The sequence below is a fragment of the Tenrec ecaudatus genome, chromosome 11, assembly GCF_050624435.1.
Source record: "Tenrec ecaudatus isolate mTenEca1 chromosome 11, mTenEca1.hap1, whole genome shotgun sequence".
In the NCBI taxonomy this organism is placed as follows: Eukaryota; Metazoa; Chordata; class Mammalia; order Afrosoricida; family Tenrecidae; genus Tenrec; species Tenrec ecaudatus.
The window spans coordinates 118,229,750-118,242,539 of record NC_134540.1 but is presented as its reverse complement, the minus strand read 5'-3'; positions in this window follow the sequence as shown (position 1 = coordinate 118,242,539).

Genomic DNA, 12,790 nt, shown 5'->3' with positions numbered 1-12,790 from the left:
TACTTCCTACAGGTGAATATTTATGTGTATGTTGACTGGTCTTAAGACATTATGTAGAGTTCTTCTAGGTCAATACTATTACTATTATTTGTTCCTTGAGTGTTTAATATGGGATTCTGTCCAATGCATTGTGTGATTTTAGTAGTAACCCTGGGCACCGTCTTCAGTGCCAGAAACACCTCCCAGAATTGTGAAAACTAAGAGTGACTCCTGTAATGGCCAAATACCCCATAAGACATATCAAGGAATTGATGCATTTGGGTTATGTTGTGGCAGTTTCATCATCTCTTGTCAACTTGGGAAGGGATGGAGTCTAGCCTGTCAATGAGATCTCAGCTTGATGACTTCATTTGTAGGTGCAAAGGAGATGAATATCTCCCTGGAAGCCAGACCCAGATAGCATCTCTTCTTGTTGAGACATTCCTGTTTACAAAGCCACATGGAGCTACACTGATGCAGCTAGAGCCCTGGAACTGGAGGGGCCATGTGCAGACCCATGACAGTGCTGAGATGCTTCCATCACCATAAGAACCACAAGACTTTCCACCCACCGGCCTGTGATCTACATCATTGCATGTGTTTCATGAATCTGAAGAAGAATTTATAGACTGATATCAGACATAGGGGCTAATATTGGACTTATGGACTTGATCTGAGCTGGGATGTTTTCTTAATATACAAATACTCTTTGATATAAAGCTCTTTCTTACACACAGGTGAGTTTCTCCCTGGATTTGTTTCTCTAGTATACCCAGAATAGCACATGGTGTTAGAGAATAATATTAAATCTGTCATGGGCTGCCTAAAGGACAAGCAGGTCTGTCTTGGAGTAAACACATCTTGTTTAATTCTTGTAATCATTCAAATAAGATTGTATCTCACTTATTTGGGCATGACATTAAGGAGAACCAGAACCCAGAGAATGATCTTGTACTTGGTAAAGTAGAATGTCAATGAAAATGTGAGAGACTTTCAATGGGACTGATTGTCCTAAGGCTGCAATGATGAGTCCAAAGAGAGGGATGATTGTAAGGATGGTGCACTTTCGGGCAGTATTTCATCCTGTTTGTATTAGTCTGGGTACTTTAGAGAAACAAATCCAAAGAAACTCATATGTATAAGAGAGTTTTATATAAAGGTAAGTGCACATCAAGAAAACATCCCCAACCAGTGCTGCCCAGGCCCACAAGTCCAACATTAGCCCATACGTTCAACACCAATCCACAAAGTCCATTTCCATCTCAAAAATACATGTATTGACACCGACTGTAGGAGGAAAGCTGAGTCAATTAATGTGTAAGCATCTCAGCTCTGGCAGAGGTCTCAACATGGCTGCTCCAGTATCTAGGGTGCATTGGGGTGGGTTCATGTGGCTTCTTCTCAGGGATGTCTTGCAGGAAGTAACCCTTGCCAGCTGAAGCAGGGAACTGGCTAAGGCAGCTGCACCTTGGTCCAACCATCAGAAAACAAGAGACCCGAGAACTAGAAAGATGAGGCTCACCGAGCCATTTAGCACTCTGCCCTTCAATTAACACCACGTGTTTATCCGCTACATTGCACAATAAACTGACCACCTCACTGTTGTTCATGTGATCACTGTGAACTTAAGCCAACTTAAAGATCCCTAACAAAATAGTATGCAGGTTATTGTAAGTTAAAATTATTACATAAACATATATTTGTGAGTATTCACTGGAATGAAAATATTGGATATGCAGCTGATGGATTGGAGAAAATTTGAGGCTCACATAAGAATTTTATACTGCATTAATATTTTTATAAGGAGTTTTGGTGGCATAGTGGTTATGCATTGTGCTAAGATTTGCATTCACCAGTTTGCAACTACTAGCCACTCCATGGAAGAAAGACAGGGGATTCTACATCAGTAAAAATCAGAAACTCACTATAAATTGGCATTGAAATAATGGCAGTGGGTTTGGTTTTCTTTTAATATTTTTAACTTGACAACAAATGGCACTAGTTAGTATCCTGAATTGTAAACTGAGAACTGAGTACATATTGTTGTGAAGTCTGCCTTTGGGTAGATGGTAAATAAAGGCCATCCCTATAAAAAGAAGTATGGTCAGATGCCTGGAGATTCCCTAGAATCACACTCTGCACAATGGTCCCTAGAGAGGTGCTGACAAGGCGAGGGAACCACAGCTTCTGAGAGGAAAGCATCACTGACCTAAGTCTCTTGCATCTGCTTAAACCATGACCTGATGTACTAAGGTTTGTGTCTGGGCTCACACTGACTTCCCATCACTGTGTCTCTAGCACAGTAATACACGGCTGTGTCCTCAGGATTCACAGAGCTCAGTTTTAAATAAACTTGGCTCTTGGAGGTGGCCCAGGTGATGCTGACTTGGGCCTGGAGAGCTGGATTATAGTCTGTGCTCCCATCACCCCGTATATCACCAACTCACTCCAGTCCTTTTCCTGGGGCCTGGCAGATCCAGTACACACCATAGCTGGTTAAAGAGAATCCAGAGACAGTACAGGTGAGAGACAGGGTCTGTGAGGGCTTCACCAGTCCAAGACCTGACTCATAATTGCACCTTGGCCAGGATACCTGGGTATAAAGACAAACACAGTGAGTCGTGTGCTCAAATGCTGTAATCTCAGACTTCCTGTACGAATCTCTGAAGCACTCACCTCCCAGAGTTGCCACCAGAAACAAGAAAAGCCATACACAATTCATGTTCATGTGGCTGAGATTCATGATAAAGGAATGCTCTCCAGGGTGAGAAGGCATATGACTTTAAGTACATGTATGCTGTGGTTTCATCTGAATGCATATTAGGTATTTGCATGTGGGAGGTGCGGTTGTATGTAAAAAGTTGGAAAGGGCAGAATGGTGGTGTCCAAGTGTGTAATCTAAAAAGACTTTTCCCCAGCTTTGTCTTCCCTAAAAATATGCCAAACATTAGAGGCTATTTGCCAGCGTATTGTGGGAGGTAATTGTTTCCATGGAGAGCCAGAGAAGTGGTCAAACCTGCTCAGTGACATCCAAAGTTAGGCTGCCATCCTGAATCTGAGATCCGTCCATCTTGGCACAGGTATACCCCAATCCCTCCCCTTCCTATTGCCTGTATACCCCTAGATTTTCATCCTCTCATTACTGTATTACCTATAGTATGACCCCTCCCTGTGATGTGTGTCTTTACCTGAAATTAGGGGGCTTGCACACCCTCAAAGGTATATAAATCTTGGTTAGAAATAAAGAATCTCTCTCCCGTGGTGCTCTCCTCTGCGGTCCTTGCTTCTGTGTCCCCTCTCCCCTTGTTCGCCTTCCCCTCACTCTCCTGCCCTCAGGTCTCCCATCTCTATGGGAATCACCAAGCGGGGCTGCGGTGAGCATGCTAACATGAAATTTGTCTGATTCCATCATTTTACTCTTTCTTCTATCGCCTGTATTTCTCTATGAGTTTACTATAATCTTTAATTATTATCACTGTACAATTGTGCCTACCAGACCTGGGATGATTTGTGAGGCGCTGGCTACCCTGACAGCCATGGGAGAATACAGTCTTCTCCCTGAGGTCTTCACTCTAGCAATCATACAAACATCTGTGCAGATTTCATGTTTAATGTAGCTTTATGTCATTTCCATCAAAATACCCAGATGTTCTATTGAAATTAAAGACAATCTCTATCCTCACGATATTTAGGTAACAAGACCAGGCCTACCTGAATCTTTCCATACATCTGAACACATAGGGAAACAAGAGTATGTCATCCATAAAGCTCCTTGGCCCTATGATATTTCAGAATATTTAGAAAGGAGTAAAAATACTTTAACCCTATCTTCTAGATTTAGAGTTGGAATAAAAGGTTTCCTAACAATATGGTTATTGTGTGGTTAAAAGAAACCACAGAAATAAGAAAAAGTGCATTTATCCTCTCATGAGTTAGTACCGAGGGTGGGCATTGGGCTCAGTGTATTTTGAGAGGCGCCTGCTAACAGCGAGAGGTGTTTCCTGGACTTACACTGTCTTCCACATCTGTGGGTACCTCAGCAACATTCTTTTCTGGTACTGAGCTTTCAGACTCTTGGTCAGGAGTATTACCTGGAGTTGTCTTTGCAGGTTTCCTGCCATGGGCAGTAGAGCTACCATAGTGGTCAGCACAGCAGTTCTAGCTGACCAGGCACTGCAGTCCTTACCCAGACTCCTGTCTTCACTTCTATCTTCTCTTGGTCCAGAGCTGGTGTGTCCTTAGCATCCATGCAAGTCTGCTTTCTCCCTGAGACTGGTTTTCTGTCTGGACTCACACTGACTCTCACTCACCGTGAAAAGCTTTGGCCATAGAGAATGATACAAGTTGCGAACACTCTGAATTGGTTGCAGTGGAATGAAGTGAGATCGATTCATGTAGATATTTATATAGATATTGTTATGAGATATATGCCACAATAAAATATCAATCAAGAAAGACATTTGCCTGAAAGACAATCAAAGTATTAAACAGAGGTTAGGGTTCATTCTGTCCACAGAAATAGGAACCATACTTAAAGCAGATTTCTATTCAAAGTAATTCAAGCAAGAGAGTTATAGAGTTATTTATTCCATGTTAAGGAAGAAATTGTCAAGTGAGAATTCTTTTTATGGGTTTCTGTGATGCGTTTGGGAGGGAATTTTGCAGCTGTTGGAAATTGTTGAACACAATAATAATCTAATGCCATTTGTGTTAGTCTGGGTACATTAGATAAATGATCCACAGAAACTCATATGTATAAGAGAGTTTTATATAAAGGTTAAGTGCACATCAAGAAAACATCCTAACTCAGTGGTACTCAAGCCCACAACTCCAACATTAGCCCATATGCCCAACACCAATCCACAAAGTCTTCTTCCATCTCACAAAACATGCACAATGAGGCCGATGGCAGGAAGAAAGCCAAGTAAGAGAATGTGTAAGCATCTCAGCACAGGCAGGGTCACCCCTCAGCTGTTCTAGCACTCAGGGCTTCATGGGGGTAGGTCCATGCAGCTTCTCTTAAGGGATGTTCTTGCAGGAAGTGAGCCTTGCCAGATGAAGCAGGGAACTGTCTAAGGCAGCTGCACCCTTGTCTGACCATCAGAAAACAAGTGACCCTAGAACTAGAAAGGCGAGGCTCACCAAGCCATTTATCCCTCGGCCCTTCAATTGACCCCATAAGTGTTTATCGGCCAAGTTGGCACAATAAACTATGTACCTCTCCATTGAATTATGTATGAGAAGAATGTTGAAAATATTATTTTGTAGCACATATATGATAAAAATAACTTAGAATATGACATAGTTTTCATTTTTTACTCACAATTAGAAACTGATGGAGAGTGTTGCTGGTACAACATTTCAAAAGACTAGCTAAAATATTCAATCAGAAAAGAGATTATGATATAAGCCAGAAATTTGAATTTATAAAAAGTGTTAGCAATGGAATAAATATTCTTTATTTAATATTTTATTTATTGTCTCACTTTTCCTCCAAAACTGTTTTATTGGGAGCAAATGCAGTTGTCATATCCATCCGTAGTTCAAGTGCATCAAGCAGTATTATACAACTGCTACCCCAATTAGCTTGAAAACATCATCTTCCTTTCTCAACTAGTGGCACCATCTCCCTTTATTCCACCACCACCACCACTCCACTGTAGTCCCAGAAACCCTTATTCTACTTGCTGTCTCTTTATGTTAATCAATTCTGGCTTTCATCTACCATCAAAAAGAAAAACATATCGCTGAAATTCAAGAATGCTATCCCCCAATGACAAAATACATGAGATAAACTCCAATAAGAATTTAAATTGAGGAAGCAGGCAGTCCAAGTGCAGTCAGCAGCCCTTCCTCGGAATCCATAACAGACCTAGGTGTGCTTCGGATGTGTCAGTCTGGCTACTGCAATGTGAGGATCTTGTCAGTTGACTGCCTTTCTCAGGATATTCTGGATCCAAAAGCACTCTTTAGTAGCTGGTGTCCTGCAACACGCCCTGTGGCTCATGCTGAACACGCAAACTGCTTGTCATATGCATGATATTGAATACAGCAAGAAACAACAAAAAACACCTACTCCCTGCCTTCAAGGAGATTTCAGCTCACAGCACAGCCTTATTTCTCTATGTTTGCTGTTCTTCAACTGCAGCACAAAGGAGGGATGCTTGCAAACCTCCCTCCCTGCACTGGCCACAGAGTGAAACCACTGGCTGTGAGGACTGCTGCCTACTCTGATGGTGAGCCGGCTCTGTCTCTTCTCTGTGAGCAAACTACTGTTGCACACAGAGCCTGTGTGTGAGCTGAGCTTTTGTCAGTGACTTCCGACACTGGTTTAACAGAAATCAACAGTTATATGTGTGCAGTACACAAGAAGGGGAGTAATTCAACTTGAAGGGAGAATAAGGTTATTTTTATAAAAGAACCTTGTAAATTGAAGCACAATCAGGAAAAATATATTTAAAAGGAAAACCATTAACATGTTAATAAAGATTTTTAAAATAATATAAAAGATGTCACAGAAAAGGATGATATAATTAAAATGAGAATACGATATATGAAGTTTTGTGGAGACCAGGATGATGGAAAAAATAGAACAATTTTTAAAAATAGAACAATTCCTGATAATAATATGAAGTATGATTAAACACAATGCAGAATACACAGAAAACAAATTAATGGACATAAATAAACAAAACAAGATGCAAATTCAGAAATTCGATAACTATAAGCCATTGGCACCGTTGAATCCCGAATCACAGTGATTCTAGGACAGAGTAGAACTGCTCCGTAGGGTGTCAGACACTGTTAACCTTTTGGAGGAGCAAACAGCCTCATCTTTCTCGCTTGGAGGAGCTGGTGATTTCAAACTACTGACATTGAACTTTGCATCCCAATGTAAAATAGATAAAAAGATGGCAAAATGAAAACCCGTGCCAGGGGAGGCTAAGAGTTAAGTGAGAAAGCCCTAATTCCAACAGGAAATCCTCCCTGTCATCCACCTGTGCCTGTCTAAGGCTGGGTTCTCTGCACCCCCTGCTGCCCAGTGTCTTCCCTGCAGGGGAGGTTTGTGTCTGGGCTCACACTGACTTCCCCTCACTGTGCTCCTTGCACAGTAATACGTAGCCGTGTCCTCAGCGGTCACGGAGCTCAGCTGCTGGGAGAACTGATTCTTCGATGTGTCTCTGGTGATGGAGAGTCGGCTTTGGAAGGACCACCATAATCTATGCACCCCATCCACTGCAGCCCCTTCCCCGAGGTCTGGCGGATCCAGCTCCAACAGTAACCACTGCTTGTTATGGAGAAACCAGAGACAATGCAGGTGAGGGACAGCTTCTGGGAGGGCTTCACCAGTCCTGGACCCGACTCCTGAAGCTGCACCTGGGACAGGACGCCTGCAAATTAAAAAAATATATATTCCATGTCAGTCACTTGAAATCATAACTATCTCCATAGACCCAGGTCGGATATCTGAATCTCTCACCTTGGGGAACTGTCACCAGGCACAGCAGAACACACAGCAATAGCATCTTTAGACCACAGCTCTGTTTCCCAAGAGACCCACAGCCCTGTCTGAAGAGAACTGATAGTTTTCCCACCCCAAGGGTGAAATTGTACCGTAGTGCCTGAAAGATAATTTGCATATGAGGGAGTCCTGTCCTTATAAACAGAAAGTGATAGAGGCCAGGCCCCCCTTTATCTTCTGAGCCCATGGTACGGTAACTGTTTGAACTCATATGTTAAGCAGGGACCCTCAGTTCTTGCTTCAGCCCCATTAACACTTTGGCAGAGTTGGGGGGTTGGGTGTTTCCAGTTTGTTAGGAGGATGCACATCCACACCCAACGTACATGGTTCTATCTCAACCATGTCACCCATGCACTCCCTCTGCAAAGGGCCAAATTACTGGTGCCTCAGCCATTGTTATCTGAGTCTTTGCCGCTGGAGTTTCAGCCACAGGTGTGGGCCCTTTGGCGTGGACCGCCTCTCTCCTCTCTGGCTCCTCCCCGAGCCCCGCCCCAAGCCGGCCAGGCCCCGCCCACCCCCTCACCAGGCGCCTGTGCTGGCATATCAGCAGAAATGGGCGGGGAAAGAGCTGCCTTGAGAGGAAGTGAAGGCAGACCCCTACCCCTCTCTGACCCCGCCAGCTCCTCCCACCCCGGGTCACGCCCAGACAGGGCCGGAAGTGGCGGTGTCTTATTCTGAACTGCAACTCACTGCAAGGATTCCACTGTCGGTATTCTGCTTGGGGTGCCAGAGAAGCGCCCACAGCCTGAGCACCCTGTTGCCGGCGCTCCCAGGTGGGAGGCTCTGGGCTCCGACATGTATGTGGGCGGAGGCTATTTTAGTCCAGCTGACTAGGGTGCAAGCGCCCTTTCTCTCCCCCAGGAACCCTGCCAGCGCTTCTCTTGGTGAGAGGTGGGCGGGTGTCCCTAAGGCCAGTCCTATTTCCCCGCTTTCGGATTGGGTGGGGTTCATGGTGGGAGTCCCTGTTGGAGAAAGGGGATCACGGCTGAGGTTTGGGGGTCCGGGTTCCCAGATTTGTTGCTTTGTGAGTTTCCTAACCCCGCTCCCTTGTTTCCTTCCACACAGCGATGCCTGCTCCCCGAGACTCCTTGCACCTCCTCAGCTCAAAGGTGAGCCCCGGGGTCTTGTTCTGCTGACCTCCCTCTGGACCCGATCAGAGTCTGTTCTAGGCACAAGATTTCTTGCTGAGTTCGTGACAGAAACGTCTTCCCTGGCTTTAAAATATTGGTCGCGGCCCTTTTTTTTCTTAACCCCTTGTTTAGAATTCTATCTATATATTACTATGGTTTTTTAAACCATTCCCATTTCCTTTCCTTGGTATTCTTTATTGCTTCTGTTGGGTTCAGTTTGTGAAGCACAGAAGGAGTGGATATCTGGAGATGAAATAACATGCGATGGTTTGTAAGGATGTCTGGGTGGGGTCAGGGTGGGTGGCTGGCGGAGTTGGGGACTAAGAATGAAGGATTGAGGGGACTGAACACTAGAACTGAAAGTGACTAATAAGCCTTTTTAAAGGCGATTTAATCATGGTGGGAAAATAGACAATATGAAATCGATTGTGGTAATGATTTTGCAGTGCTTAAGATGGCTGAACTATGGAATTGTGGGAATTTGTGGGATATGTGGATTCAGTGCCCCAAAAAGTGTTAAAGAAAAAAAGAAAGTTCTCCATCATAAAAGCAATCTAACTAAACTATGCACAGAAGAATCAAAAAAACAAACTGAAACAAAGAAACAAAAAAAAAGTAATGCTAAAGTACTTGACTTCTATTTTGGGGATGAAAATGGAAGTGACCCTGAAATGGGCCCTTGGGTTATGAACGTTGTGAGGCTGAAGGACAATTTACTTTACCAGAGTGCAGCGAGAGCTGGCCAGCCTGCCTGCAAGGCAACAGCAGGCGCACAGTTGCCAGGATGTCCCAGGCTTTGATGGTGGAGCAGTTTGGAATGTGCCAGTTGAGATGCCTGGTAGGCGATGAGCCCACAGTTGTCGATCAACGAGTGCATGATGTCCATGGCCCTGAATGAGATGCTGAAGTCCAAGGGGACTTACTGGAGCACCTTGTGCACATACACAAGAGTAAGTCTCTGCTGCTGCACTGGCATTTCTTACAGTGCTCCCTCTGAGCCTTAGCTAGAGTCTCCATGGACTTATCAGGGTCAAGTGGGTTGTTTGACTGGGACAGTACACCTGGCAAAGGTAATGTAGGTGTCTTAAGGTGAGCTGAGGGAGGACAGAAACCTCCCCTGGAGCAGAAGGGCTAAAGCTTGCTGGATCTTGATTTTCAGGAATATAGACTGTGAAAGCAGGACCTCCAGATTCCTCTGACCTTTTGGGTTTTCAGCAGGAATTGCTGGAAAAGTTACCACAGGGATAACTGGCTTGTGGTGGCCAAGTGTTCATAGTGATGTCACTTTTTAATCCTTCAATGTTGGAATGATTTGATCTGATCTCCCCTGTAAGATGGGGGTGGAGAGAGAAGGGCTGGGTTAGAGGAGAGAGGAGGGAGGACAGAGGAGCGGAAGGAGGAGAAAGAGAGAGATTGGAGCAGCTTCCACACACCCTGATGGCCCCTAATCTGGATTCCCAGGCTGCCCCCTGCCCGACAAGGTGGGTATACCAGCCACTGAGTGGGGACTTAATTGTTTTTCTAGACACTACGTAGGTGGTCGACTGGTAGATCCTATTAGGAAAACACGTTGGAGATGCTCACATTGTGCACTGTGTGTCAGCATGCCAGTTGGATCCCTGGCCCACTGTCGGCGCTCTCCAACCCTGGGGTCCCCAGGCTCTCCCTCCTGTTCTCACAAACTTTTAAATAGTTGAGTTGGATTCCATTTTAGTTTCTTAGATCTTATCATCGTTTCAAAATGTTTCACAAAATGTCTATTTTCAATTCTATTATTTTACTTACGTGATTTTTGTGTGTACATATGTGCATGTGTGTGTACCATGCACACGTTTTTGTAGTATCCTTTTGGATCACCACTAAGGAGGTCGACCAGTAGTCTTGTTCTGAAATATGTGTGCTACCTGCCAAGTGCGTATATAAATCCACTATTCCTGTTTGTGCCCATTTTAGCCCTGCAGCCGGGCTGGCCAGCTCACTATTCGCTAGCAAACAGCATCACCTGCTCCTCCTCTTGTGTTTTAGGAGGGTATCGGTGTGTTGGAAAGATGGTCAGCATCTTAATATATAAGAGTTAATAGTTTGGGAGTTGGAGATTAGCAGTTAATCACTAGGGATTTAAGTACCAAATTATTTTTGAGTGTTGAAATGTAGCCTACAACTTTTTTACATTTACTAGCTATAGCATTTATCACCTATTTGGCATCTTTTTATATGAAATCATCAATTGATGATGAAGAAGGAATTTTCATTTGTTTCTGGAAGTTTTTCTCCTTTTATTAATTCTTTTTTTCTGATTAATCTAGCTAGTACAATTTTTAATATGAGTGGTGGAAATGGACACGTATGTTTATGCTGATTCTGAGGTAGTGTGAATTTTTTCCTCTTCTACATGTGAAATTTGCAGTTTTTTTCATGAATGTGTATTAGCATATTGGATTTGACCTATTTCATGTTAGATTTGTAGTTGTTTTTAACGTGAAAAGCTTTTGACTTTGTTTAGTATGTATTCTGTGTCTATTTAGATAATTGACTTTCCCCCCCATCAGTAGACATATTTGAGTGTTTATTTTCTTGTGTTAATTCAGTTCTGGGATGAATTAGAATTAATCATGATACATACTTATTTTAATATATTATCTGTCTCAGTTTCCTGCTTTTAATGTAACTTTTTCATTCAGATCCCTTATCAACACTGGTCTACAGTTTTTTTAAAGTATCATTATCTGACATTGGTCTCAGGTTACTTCTGGTCTCATAGATGGTGTTACTAAGTACTCTCTCAAAACTATTGTTATGTTGGAACCCAATAAGTTGAACTTAAACAACAAAACAGTAAAAAAAAGTGTTTATTCATCTTTTGTGAATACTCTGCCAAAATTTTTAGTTTTCATGTATCATACAGTTAGGCTGGAAGTTTCTCATGACATTTTATTTTGATTCAATTGATTATAGACCTTCTAAACATACTGAAATCCAGTGAGTTAACTATTGTCAGTCTCTTGCTCTGCTAGATCTCTGATCTTCCAGCTGAACCCTCAGTGTACAGGACTACATGATTCACAGTTTCCTTGAAAGACAAATAGCTACTCAAAACTTAGTGACTTTGGTGTATGTGCTTGGCTGGGGAGCCAATGGGGCAAAGCTACCATCTGTGGGATTATGACTGAACGCCTCTAAGTCAGAATCCCGCCCAGGAGGAACGATACGGCAGCGCCGCAGAGCCTCGGTTGGCCTCGGATAGCTGGCGCTCCGCCATCCCTGCCGGCAGGTGGGCCACGAGCGCATCCGCCTCGGCGGGCCGCGCGCTTGCCCCCGCTGTGCTTCGTAACCGGGGTCTGGTACAGAGTGCCCCACGTCCCGGGAAACGGGTCGCGGCCGGAAAGGCGGCCGCCCCCTCGCCCGTCACGCACCGCACGTTCGTGGGGAGCCTGGTGCTAAACCATTCGTAGACGACCTGCTTCTGGGTCGGGGTTTTGTACATAGCAGAGCAGCTCCCTCGCTGCGATCTATTGAAAGTCAGCCCTCCACACAAGAGTTTGTAAAAAAAAAAAAAAACTTAGTGACTGTGCTGCCCTTAGACTAGAGCTCATGTTTGTGAAAATACTCTGCCATCTGGCATGCTGTGAGGCCCTTAGAGAACTGCCTTCAGCTCACCAAAAGAATGGATTAATGAGGGGTAGGAATGCCTCAGTGATTTCGTTGTCACCTTGTTTGTTCCAATTTTATTAACTGAAGAAACCTCTTCCCTTTTTTAATGAGAGAAATAATACCTTATGTAAACACACACTAATGTCTTTGTGTTTGTGCTGGATGCATATTTGTGGATTCTGAGACTGTTATGTCAGCTGTCATTGAGTCAATTCGATTTCACAGGGACCCATTGCACAACAACAAAGCACTGCACTCTCCTGTGCCATCCTCACAATTGAGGATGAATGTATGTTTTTAAAATTTTAATTAATTTATTTATTTTAACTCATTTTATTAGGGGCTTATACAGCTTGTATTACAATCCATGCATACATCCATTGTGTTAAGCACATTTGTACATATGTTGCTATCAATTGTTTTTAAAAAATTTTCTTTATACTTGAGCCCTTGGTATCAGCTCCTCGTTTTTTTCCTCCCTCATGAAGCCATGATAATTTATGTTTTT